The 12,059-nt window shown below is 42.5% G+C and overlaps 1 long non-coding RNA gene across 1 annotated transcript in view; it reads left to right on the top strand.

Annotated features, from left to right (window-relative positions):
* Window positions 1-4,880: 4,880 nt before the first annotated feature.
* Window positions 4,881-12,059, top strand: part of LOC140628667 (uncharacterized) — an 84,928-nt gene continuing 77,749 nt past the window's right edge. Inside the window, exon 1 of the long non-coding RNA XR_012026682.1 lies at window positions 4,881-5,159. This is a non-coding gene — a long non-coding RNA (uncharacterized lncRNA). The remainder of the gene's footprint in view (window positions 5,160-12,059) is intronic.

Below are 12,059 nucleotides of genomic sequence, written 5' to 3'. Positions count from 1 at the left end.
CACAGGGAAATTACTTTGATGTTTTAGAAAAGGTCTGAGAGCTCATCACAGTTTTGATTCCAAAGAACCCAACTTTGTTACCACATAGTACTTAACTAGGTGCTTATTTTGAAGGCAAATGGAAACTTTTAGGCAGGCATCTAAAGCTCTGTGATAAAGAGTATTACGGTTTTCTGTGTTCTGTTGGTAGAGCTGCTTATACCCGTCGCTGTGTACGTGAAGAGCCTGATGGGACTCCAGCAGGTAAGTTGTGGCAGATCTGTGTGGATGATTCAAATGGAATTGTATTGCTTTTAATGGGTCCTGAGAAGAGCACAGTAGGCATTTGATTTGAATCTGGACCAGCCTATTGGCTTATTACTTACTTTCTTTTTTTTTTAAAGATTTTATTTATTCATTCATGAGAGACACGCACAGAGAGAGGCAGAGACATAGGCAGAGGGAGAAGCAGGCTCCATCCAAGGAGCCTGATACGGGACTTGATCCCAGGACTCCAGGATCACGCCCTGGGCCGAAGGCAGGCGCCCAACCACTGAGCCACCCAGGGATCCCCTATTACTTTCTATTTATGTACAGTCATCCTACCATGGGACCATCTTCAATTATGTTGTTAACTTGCTCATTTTTTTTCCTTCTGGCCGTGCCTCTCACGTACAGGAATATCTGCAAATGCCCTTAATTTGATTACTTAATATGATTTAATTTTCCCAAATGTCATGGCTTACTTACAAACTAAAACAGAAATGATTTTAGAGCTGGAGCCTGCAGGTCACAGAAAGCCCTGGCCCAGTGCGGGAGTCTGCTCATCTTTCCAATCTGGTGTTTTATCCTTCAGAGTGAGCCACAGGGTGCTACAGTAACAACGTCCCCACCCCCAATCTCAGTGTCTTAGCACTGGAAGAGCTTAATTCTTGATCAGGACCAGTGAGGCAAGTGAAGTGCCTAGGGCACCAAATTAAAGAGGTGCCCACTGTCAGGGTCATGAAAGCACAGGGTCCTGCTTTTACTTGACCTCCATTGTACAGCAATAGAGGACCTGTTCACGATTACTCCATAGGGATCCAGACCGATAAATGCATGATCACCGGAGAAGTAGAACAAAAACATGGCAAACTGCACATGAACTCTTAAAACTTCTGCATACGTCATATGTCACTTCATATGTGGTGACCACTCCAGCTGATTTCCATAGTTTTTATTCCTTAGGTTCTCTATCAGAGAGGACACTGGCACACTGAGCCCATTGCACCGTGCCCATAGCTCTCAAAATTCACCACCAGGGAGTATGATGAATTCTGGGGATAGGTCGCTCATGGATCAGGACTGGCTGCATAGGAGGCCTGGCAAGTGGATGGGCTGTGCTCCTTAACATCATCTGCTCTGCCAAGCAAGGCATTTGCAACCTGCTAGGACAGTGGCAGCCCTGAAGGGAAGCTCTCCTCTTGCCACGGTGCCATGAGCAGCAGCCTTAGTGACCAAGGCTCATCAAACTGCAGCTGAGGAAAGAGCACTGCTCCTCTCTCTACCTCTTAATCCTTCTTATGCGATCTTTTTCATAACTCTGGGAAGCTTTGGGATACATTTTACAGGGAGATGTTCTCCTATGTACAGCTGTTCTATGTCACCACCTGTGGGAAGTGAAGAAGGTCAGTCAATGAGCATTATTTATTATTAGCTGTGGACTCCAGAAAGAGCCGGACAAAAAGGACAAAATATAAAATAAAGAGGAAATTAAAAAATCATGTATTTTATAGGAAGTCCCTTTTTTAAAAAAAAAGATTTTATTTATTTGACAGAGAGAGAGAGAGAGAGGGAGAGAATGCACAAGCAAGGGAGTATCAGGCAGAGGGAGAGGGAGAAGCCGGCTCCCCACTGAGCAGGGTGCCCAATGTGGGGCTGGATCTCAGGACCCTGAGATCATGACCTGAGCCGAAGGCAGATGTTTGACCCACTGAGCCACCCAAGCACCCTAGGAAGCCCCCCCTTTTTTTGCTGTCCCCATTAGACATTCTGATATACTTGCCCTTCATCTTTGCTGCGTACATGCATAACAAGTTCTTAAATGTCAGCAAGGATTTTTAACATGTTTATTTAAACCACATGGAAGGGGGCATCTGGGTGGCTTAGTGGTTGAGTGTCTGCCTTTGGCTCAGGGCGTGATCCTGGGGTCCTGGGATCGAGTTCCACATCAGGATCCCAGCAGGAAGCCTGCTCCTAGGAAGCCCTTTTAAAGGAAGTTTGGAATTTTTTAAAAGTTAATCAATTCTCATCCAATACCTCTAACTCCCAGATTTGGCGCACCCATTTCATAGATGAGTACTCAAGTCCCCTGGCTGGTTAAGACACAAAATCATGGAGTGAATGACTGCAGTTTAAGGGTGGCTGTCTTTTAGGATTTACACTTTAGCCTTTAGCTTTTCTGTGGTAATAAATCCATGAGTTTAATTTCAGCAGTGATTTTGAACTTGTTTTTTGGTGTAATAGATGAAACATTGAAATTGGTATTTCAGTCAGTTTCTTACTGTTTATCAGTTACATGTCATATTTGGTTGAATATTTGTGTTGAGATTTGGAAGAAGAGAGGGAATTAAAGATGGATGATATGTCAGTTCTACTGAATATGGTAGCATATCAACTTTTCAAAGCCCTTTATTATGGAATGTTAAGTCCACACTGACCCAGAGCAAGGGGAAGTTGAGTGTAGCTACAGGTCTGGGCCCACATCCAGGTTGAACAGGAAGGATCTAGTCTGATATTTTTTCACTTCCAACTTTTTGGCTCCCTGATTTTGAAGGTAATGGTTCAGTGTGGCATCGATGAGATACTATTTTAGCTTTAGAATAGTCTCCCATCCAAGTACTAACCAGGCCCGACCCTGCTTAGCTTCCGAGATCAGACGAGATCGGGCGCGTTCAGGGTGGTATGGCCGTAGACTAGTTAAAACACAATGCCAAGTATCGGTGAGGAAGTGGTGAGCATATAAAATGGTATAACCTCTTTGGAAAATAGTATGGCAGTTCCTTACAAAGTCAAACGTGGACCTATCCTATGTCTCAGAAATTCTACTCCTAAGTATGTAGGATGTGAAATAGACCACATGTCCACTAAAGGGACTGTAACAGATTTGTTCATGGCAACTTCGTGCATAATATCCCCACCCTGCAAATAACCCAAATAAATGGCCATCAGTAGGTGAATGGATAAGTAAACTGTGGAATATTCATACAATTAGATCATACTGAACAACAAAAAGGAACGAGTCACGGATACACACAACAACATGTATGAATCTCAAATACATTGTGTGGAGCAAAAGAAATCTAAGACACACAAAATGCTATGTATTTCCACTTATATGAAGTTCAACAACAGGCCAAAGTAAGCTATGGCTGTAAAAGTTAGAAAGTGGTTGCCTCTGGCAGGGGAATGGACTAGAAAGGAATGTAAGGGAAGTTTCTAGGATGATGGAAATACTCATGATTGGGATGGTAGTTACAACGGTGTTACAGCTCATCAAGCTATATATTTAAACTCTGCGCTTCTCTGATATGTAGATTATAGTTTGATTTTTAAAAAGACAAAATAAATTCAAGGTATCAGACTTATGGGACCCCGATCTAACTTGCTTTCTCTGCAAGCGTTCTCACTTAGTTTCTTCAAGGAATACTTAAGAAATATTGACGGAATATGTCCTCACCCATAGTCAATTAAGTCAGAGAAAATCAATTTTAACTGTCCCAACTTTACTCTCTACCAGGGAGAATATAAGAGCTACAATGGGGTTTGAATCACCACATGGGGTTGGCCAGCCTTTGCTTCGCTTATCTCCTGTTAACAGCTCATGGTCACAATAGTGGCAGGGCACAATTACAGAGAAGCTCCCTCTTTGTCTACTTAGAATCAATAGAAATACACGATGCCATGCAAGATTAAAGCCAAACCCCTGGTCATCCAGGTGCTGAAAATGGAATGCACTAGCTGCTATTCATCTTCAATGTGCCAGCATGGTTCTGGCAGGTGAAAGGAGCTGCATTGGATATGGGCAAAGCTGTGGCAACAGCAGAGGCAGATGTGCAGAGAGAGCACAGAAGGGAAGGAAGGGGGACAAATATGTCCCCTTTTAATGCCACAAAGGATCACATTACAAGCTTGCAGAGGCAAGCTTGGGTTGGTATCTAGTCTGCATTTCCTGAAATGTGAGATTTGCAGGAGAAAAGAAGGAAAAATCCCACCATTGTCTGATATTGTGCCTTGGAACGCTGTTAAGAATTATGTCTTTTGGGCAGCTCCGGTGGTGCAGCGGTTTGGCGCTGGGGCATGATCCTGGAGACCCCGGGATCGAGTCCCACGTCGGGCTCCCTGCATGGAGCCTGCTTCTCCCTCTCCCTGTGTCTCTGCCTCTCTCTTTGTGTCTATGAATAAATAAATAAAATCTTTAAAAAAAAAAAGAATTATGTCTTTTGTTTTGGTTTTGTTTTTTGTCTTGGTCCCTCATGCTTTGTAACTTTTTGAAAATCAACAACCCCTGTTATGACCTGTTATCCTTTTATATCATGTTAAGTATTTACATTTTTATATATTTATAACCATGAATGAAATACATTTTAAAAAGGTGGATGTCATAGGTGCTAAAAAAAGGTCTAGGCAGTTATTTAAAACTAAGAGATTTTGAAAAATGAACCATTTTGAGTACACAAACCTACCCTTTGACTATTAGAGCAGGTCTTAAATCAGCGGGTTTCTTTTAAAAGTTCACTTAAAGTTTGGTTTGACCTGACTTTTGTATTGTGACATCATTGACCCTCAACAAATTGCACCCCCTGTGTTCCTGCCCTTGGGTATTCTCCACCCCCAACTCTGACGCTAGGCTTGGCCATGTGACTAGCTGTAGCCAATGGGGAATTAGCAAGTGTGATGCAAGTAGAGTCTTGATAAGCCCACATTGGGGCTCGTCCTCTTCCTAATGCTTGCTCTTAGCATCCAGCCACCGAGCTGTGAGAAAGTCCATGTGGCCAGGTGGAGAGTCCTATAAGGAGGACCGCAAAGGCCCCTGGCCAATAGTTAGCCCCAACTTGCCAGCTCTCTGGATGCGGCCATCTTGAAAATGGATCCCGCAACCCCCAAAGGAGCCTCCCCAGCTGATTCCACATGGAACAGAGGTGAGGTGTCCCTGCTGGCTTGTCCAAATTGCAGATCTGGGAATAAATACATGATTGTTGTTTTTTTAAGTCATTAAGTTTTGGGATGGTTTGTTACATATGCATGAAATAGCACCTAAGCTCTTTTTTGTATATATTTTATCTAGATGTCTGTCACCGACTAAATTTAAGTTGGTATATAGATTTTACCTCTCTGTAGTAGTTTGGGAACTCTATGTTGAGGGAGATTCTGAGGCTGCAATCTAATTTCGCCGAAAAGTATGCACGGCCCTTGTCTTATCGGTTCTGCGCACAGCAGCCAGAGCACTCTTTTAAAAATCAATGTGATTATGTTACTATGTAGCTTAAAATCATCCAGGGGTTTTCCTCTTCACTTCCAATGAAAACCAAATTCCTTATTCTTGTCTGCACTGAATCCCTCTGCTCACTGGTCTCTGCTTGCTTCCCTTCATTTTCAGCTCATGCAGCACTCTCACTCAGCTGCTTGCATGGCCCGGCCTCACACGTTGCTTTTCCGTTCTCTGAACATGCCAAGCCACTGTCCACCTTTGCATCTTTTTACTCATGTTAGATGCTCTCTCTGCATGGAAGGGTCATCACAGGACTGGCCTCTTGCCATTCAGGTCTCAGCTTCAATATCAACTCCTCACTCAGCGCAAAGACTGCTGGAGACTCTCTCTCTCTCTCCCTCTCCCTCTGCCCCTCCCACAACTTGTGTGTGCCTTATCTCTCTCTCTCAGAATAATTATTAAAGAAAATTACCTCCTCAGAGAGACTTTTCTGACTCTAGGGATCAATTGACTGTTACTATAATAATATTTTTTTAACAAAGCACCTCAAAATTCAGCAGCTTGACACAACAAGCAGGAATCTCTGATTCACAGGCCTGTGGAATGATTGGGGCAGGTCTGTGCTCTGTCCCAGCCTAGGGTCCTGATTGCCTCCCAGGTGAGCAATCAGAAACCCTCAAGCCTCTAAGGCCCCAACTCTGAGCTCACACGCTGCCCCTCCTTTTGGTCTGGATTAATTCACATGGCCAACATCAATGGGGAGAAAGTACTCTTCCCAGGGAGGGGATATTTTCAGAGCAATAATCAAACCTACCAGACTATCAAATCTAAAGCAGCCACACCACCAGCCCTTACCTTCATTTCACCCAATTTTAATTCTCTGCAAATAATTTATCACTCTCTGATATTTTTTGTGGTTATTTATTATGTTTGTTGTCTGTGTCCTTTTGCTAGAGCATGTGTTCCATGAAAGCAAAGATATTATTTGTCTTCTTCAATGCCATATTCCTGGCTCATAGAACAGTTTCTTGCTGAGATAAGAGGCCTGATAAGAACAAATGTTAGCTGCAGATATTGGTACAGGGAGAAGGACCTGGAAAGCCACTTATTTTTTTTCAGGTGCAACTTATACAAATATCTATTTTTTAAAAAGATTTTATATATAAGTGACCTCTACACCCAATGTGGGGCTCAAACCCACAACCCTTACCAAGCCAGCCAGGCACTCCCAAATATCTTGATATTTTAACTCAATACTTCTTCTTCCTATAATTTCTCCATCTCTTCCAGTATTGTCTTTCAGTAATGTAAGAGAGATCACGATAACTTGCCTTTAATGCTTTTTTTTATTACCCATCCATCTTTGTGAAAAACTTTTTGTGCCAGATGTTAGCTTTAGAAACTGTGCTTTAACTCAAAGGGGTCTGAGGGGGAAGTATCTTAAAACTCAGATCCTCAAATCAATCTCTTTCAAGTTTCTAGGGATTAGACTTTCCCAGAAGCTAGCCCTGGGACAAGGATTGGAGTACATGTAGTTTATTTGGGTGCATGGACATGAATAGGGCAGTGAAGTAGTGATACAGGGAAGAGAAGACAGCCCATCAATGGGGTCATTATACAATAGCCAAACTGTGGAAGGAGCCTCGGTGTCCATGGAAAGATGAATAGATAAAGAAGATGTGGTTTATGTATACAATGAAATATTCCTCAGCCATTAGAAACGACAAATACCCACCATTTGCTTCAATGTGGATGGAACTGGAGGGTATTATGCTGAGTGAAGTAAGTCAATTCGAGAAGGACAAACATATGTTCTCATTCATTTGGGGAATATAAATAATAGTGAAAGGGAATATAAGGGAAGGGAGAAGAAATGTGTGGGAAATATCAGAAAGGGAGACAGAACATCAGAGACTCCTAACTCTGGGAAATGAACTAGGGGTGGTGGAAGGGGAGGAGGGAGGGGGGTGGGGGTGAATGGGTGACGAGCACTGAGAGGGGCACTTGACAGGATGAGCACTGGGTGTTATTCTGTATGTTGGTAAATTGAACACCAATAAAAAATAAATTTATTTTAAAAATGGGGTCATTATTAGGCCATCTACTACCAGAAGCATCTGGAATTTAATCCTACCAGTATTAATGATCCGCCTCAGAATTATCCCAGCCACGGCATGAGGCAGCTGAGAATTTATGCCCTTGTACTTCTCAGCCATTAAAGGCTGCCCAGGGGATTGGGGGCAAAGGGGCAGGAGAGGATGGAGATGTTAACTCCTATACACTTTCACCCAGTTTGTAGAATGATGTGGGTTTGGGCGGCCCGAGGGCAGGCTTCTGACAAAGATTTAGGTGTTCACCTTTGGAAGTGAGGCTGGGCACATGAGAAGTTTAAGCTCAGAGGGGACAGGAGCACAAAAGACCCTGATTAGTCTTTTTTCTTGAACCAGTTCTACTATAGATAATTGACATGCAATAAACTGCATACCTTTTCAGTATACTGATTGATAAGTTTTGACATATGTCTATATCCACGAAACTATCACCACAGTCAAGATCATGGACATAGCCATCGCCTCTGAAAGTTTTCTCTTGCTCTTTTGCCCTCCCATTGCCTCCTTCCCATCCTCAAACCGCCACTGATCAGCTTTCTGTCACAATAATATGCAATTCCTAGAATTGTATGTAAATGGAATCATACGATATGTACTTTCATTTTGTCCCTTTCTTTCATTCAACAGTCATCCATGTTGTTGTCTGTATCAATAGCTCTTTGTTGCTGAGTAGTCTTGTACGCATATAGCACAATTTGGTGGATATTTGGATTGTTTCTACCTTTTGGCTGTTATGAATAGTGCTGCTATGATTCGTATACAAGTCTTTGTGTAGTCGTGTTTTCATATCTCTTGACATCACATTGATAACTTGGAATTGGCCATGAAGGCACTAACTGCACCACAGAAACTGGCAAACACTACAAATCCAAGGCTTTCCCACCTAGAGACTTGGTTGTTGAACATGGGCTACCACACCACTAGATACGGCACAGAATTGGAATTACTGAATCGAAGAATATGCACTTTAAAAAAAGGTATTGATCTATGTTATCAGGGAGGGTTTCCAAAAAGGTTGTAACTCTTGTTTATTAAATAGGTATATCCTTTCTGTCATTTAAAATAGTCCACTCCCTGTAAGCCAGATAGCCACTAAGATGCTGGCCTTTCCTCAGGGTGATCTTGCTATTTTTTCTTGTTGTAAAGAGCAGGAATTTTGGAATATTTATGAAAGACAAACATTTTTAGGCTGGTGTATGCATATATAAGACTTTCATAACAGGGAAAAGAAGACATTAAAAAAATATCAGGCCAGAGAGGTGACATAATCAAATAGGGGAAAAGGGGCCGAAAGGAAACATGACACATGAAATTCTTGTTCCCCAGTACACAGAGTTTTCTCAGTCATTGTTTATAAAGAAACATATTTCCGTACAGTCACACCCAGTAAGCATGTACCATTTCTGATTTACTCATTTAATATTATTTCACATCACATTTCCATGAATGGACATAATGCTCATTATTTCCATTTAGACTACTTCATAATATTCTATTATTATCACTCCCCTATTGTTGAGCAGTTGGGTTGTTTCCAATTTTTTGACTTTATAAATAGAATGACTTCCTGTAAATTTCTTCCTTTGCCTTGTTGATTGTTTTTTCCTTGGATTAGCTTTCTTAAAGGTCTCTTCTGGACATGACTTACTTATTTTGTTCCACATAGACACTTCTCTCTCCTGTCCTAACCTTGCACTTGGTAGGGTAAGGGGTTCTTGCTATGGACTGTCATAGAGCCCTATATAGTCTCCTTTACAACTTACCACACTTTCTTTAGTAATGTGTTTGCTTGTTTTCCCAGCTAGACAGTGGGCTTCACAAGGGGTGGGGGGAGCACAGTGTTTTTTTTCCCTCTTTGTTGGTACCCTATTGCTTATACTGTATTTGCTCAGTACATATTTATTGATTTATCTCACTATCTATTTCTCTTTCTTTTTTCAAGTTGCATTTGACATTAATTCACTCAGGAATTAATACATGAACAACAATTAGTGTCCTACTCTCACCCTGCTAGCTTTGCTGTAGTTAGATGATTGCTAACCCCGAACTAAACCTTGATTTGGCACCAGGCCATGCCTGTAGTAAGCATGAGTCAAAGTTCAAGGCTAGTCAGTATTTCCCTCAGAGATGAGTTAATTATAGGCAATCAAAATGTAAAGGGATTAAATTAGTTAGGCCTGCAAAATTGTCTTTTCGACTTTTCCAAATGCAGCCTTGTACTTAAAATGGGTGTATCTTAGGTCAGGCTCCCCGGAAACAGACTGTAGGATGGAGATTAGTGGACAGGAAGTTACCCTAGGTGTTCTCTAGGGAGATACACCTGTGGGGGTTACTGAGGGTGGCAGGGCTGGACAGAGGGAGAAGTTGAAGTGTATGACACAGATGCCTCAGCCACCTCCATAAGGAGCTCTAGACCTGGGGTGGTCCTCCAAAGTCATCCTAGATTGAGGTGAGGGAACAGGAACCTTGTACCTACCCCTCACGAGCCAGTCATTGGAAGCAGGGTGCTCCCAGGAAGGGGGCACAGCTTTGGGTAAGAAACTGACTCTCATCAGAGTAATTCCCAGAGAGGGACTGAGCTGTGAGCTAGCTCCATGCCACCACTGCAAGCAGTTGGGAGGATCTGTCCCTCAGTCTTGAAGGGGGGATCTGGGCCACGGGGGTGGGGTGTGTGGGGGGGAGAAATGAACCATCTCAAAGCAGAGTGCTGGGAGAATCCATTAGCAGGTCTTACAACGGGGTGGAGCCAAATCGTCATCTCCATTCAACTTAATCCCTATTGTTACTGGGGAGCTCTGACCTTTGGAGGAGATAGTGGCTGAAACAGCCCAAGTTTGTGTGGTCTCAGGATGTTTAAAAACAAACAAACCTAACAGTCACCAGCTCCTTTTCTTGAAGGTGTTCTCCCCCTCCCCCAGGCATTCCCTCACAGCTGTTTCCTCAAGCTGAAACCCCAAGAGATGGAGGCAGGAAGGTGTTCTGATACCACCAGGAAGTCTGCCTGCAAAAGTTGAGGATTGTCTGGGGATCCCCAAAGATGCCCTGAGGTTGGGGATGGGCTTGGGTTACCACAGATGCCTTTCCTTCACCGAATCACCACCTATGAAACAGTTTCAAAGGGAACCACAGACATAAATCCCATTACGCAAGCTTATTTACAAGCCTGAATTAGCTCATGTCTGCAAAGCACTTTGAGCAATTTGGATAGACCTCCTAAATTGTTTACTTAAAGTATTACCTCACCCTTAAGTCAATTTCCTAGAGGTAGGATGGGCTAAACAGCTTCTATTAGAAAATAATCTTCTCATGAGCTTTTTCCAACATCTAATATATATTATTAGCAGTTTGATGTGTCTGCTTGTTGAGGCAAGACAGTTATTTTTCACATATTTTCCATACATTTTTATTTACTGTCTTTTAAGAATGAATTATGATTTTTATGCTAAAAAATTATAGCTTAGTACGGCCCACATTTAAGTGAATACTTTTAGGCTAAAAGAATCAGTCATATTTTCAACATAAGGTAACCAGATGTCTTAATTATATGTGTGTGCGTGTTCTAGCAAGTTCTATGTTAGAATCCCAGTTCCCTATATACAAATAGCCCCAGTGTCCTCCAGGATCTCAGGCAAGAGACAGCTTCGGTGCCATAAACACTTGAGTCAGTTTCAGACTTGTATTGAATATTCTCATGTATAATGTTAGCAAAGTGGTCAATTTTTAAAAAAAAGCTAGTTATAAGGATATCTGATTCCTGCTCCTCTGGCTGGTACTGCAGCTTCAGTACAGACAGAATGGGTATCCCTTCTTCCCATTAATATGTAACTCATAAGAGTTTCACTATATTTGACCATTTGTGTGTGGGTTGGTTTTGGGGGATGGGAAGCATGGCTTGGTAGATCCAATCTAACTTTTTTTTTTAAGATTTATTTATTTGAGAGAGAGAGGGGGGGAAAGAGAGAGAACCTGAGTGGGAGGGGCAGAGAGAGAGAGAGAATCTCAAGCAGATTCTGTGCTGAGTGTGGAGCCCAATACGGGGCTCCATCTCAGAACCCTGAGATCATGACCTGAGCCGAAATCATGAGTCAGATGCTTAACTGACTGCACCACCCAGGCGCCCCCAATCAATGCATAGTAAGAACCACTATGTTATTTTTTTTTTTTGTAATCAATGCGCAGTAAGCACCACTATATAAGAGCCCCTAATGGGCTGATACTGGGTGGATGCTCACTGTCTCCAGGCCCACCAGGCCAGCAAGATGAACCCAGACACCCACTACATTGAGGTTATATTTTCTATAGCCACTCCTGCTCCTGCTTCTATAGCATTCAGGGTTCTTTGTCGCAAACAACAAACCCCTCTTGTTAGTTTAAGCTAGAAAAGAGTTTAGAAGGTTCACATGCTTTCCAATAGGGCAGCAGTCACCCAGCAGAAATGCTCAGGTGGGGACAATGTTGCCACTATTCCTTGGGACAGGCAACTCTGATCACATCACTAA

The sequence above is a fragment of the Canis lupus genome, chromosome X, assembly GCF_048164855.1.
Source record: "Canis lupus baileyi chromosome X, mCanLup2.hap1, whole genome shotgun sequence".
Taxonomy (NCBI): Eukaryota; Metazoa; Chordata; class Mammalia; order Carnivora; family Canidae; genus Canis; species Canis lupus.
This window is presented reverse-complemented; position numbering and strand designations above follow the sequence as displayed.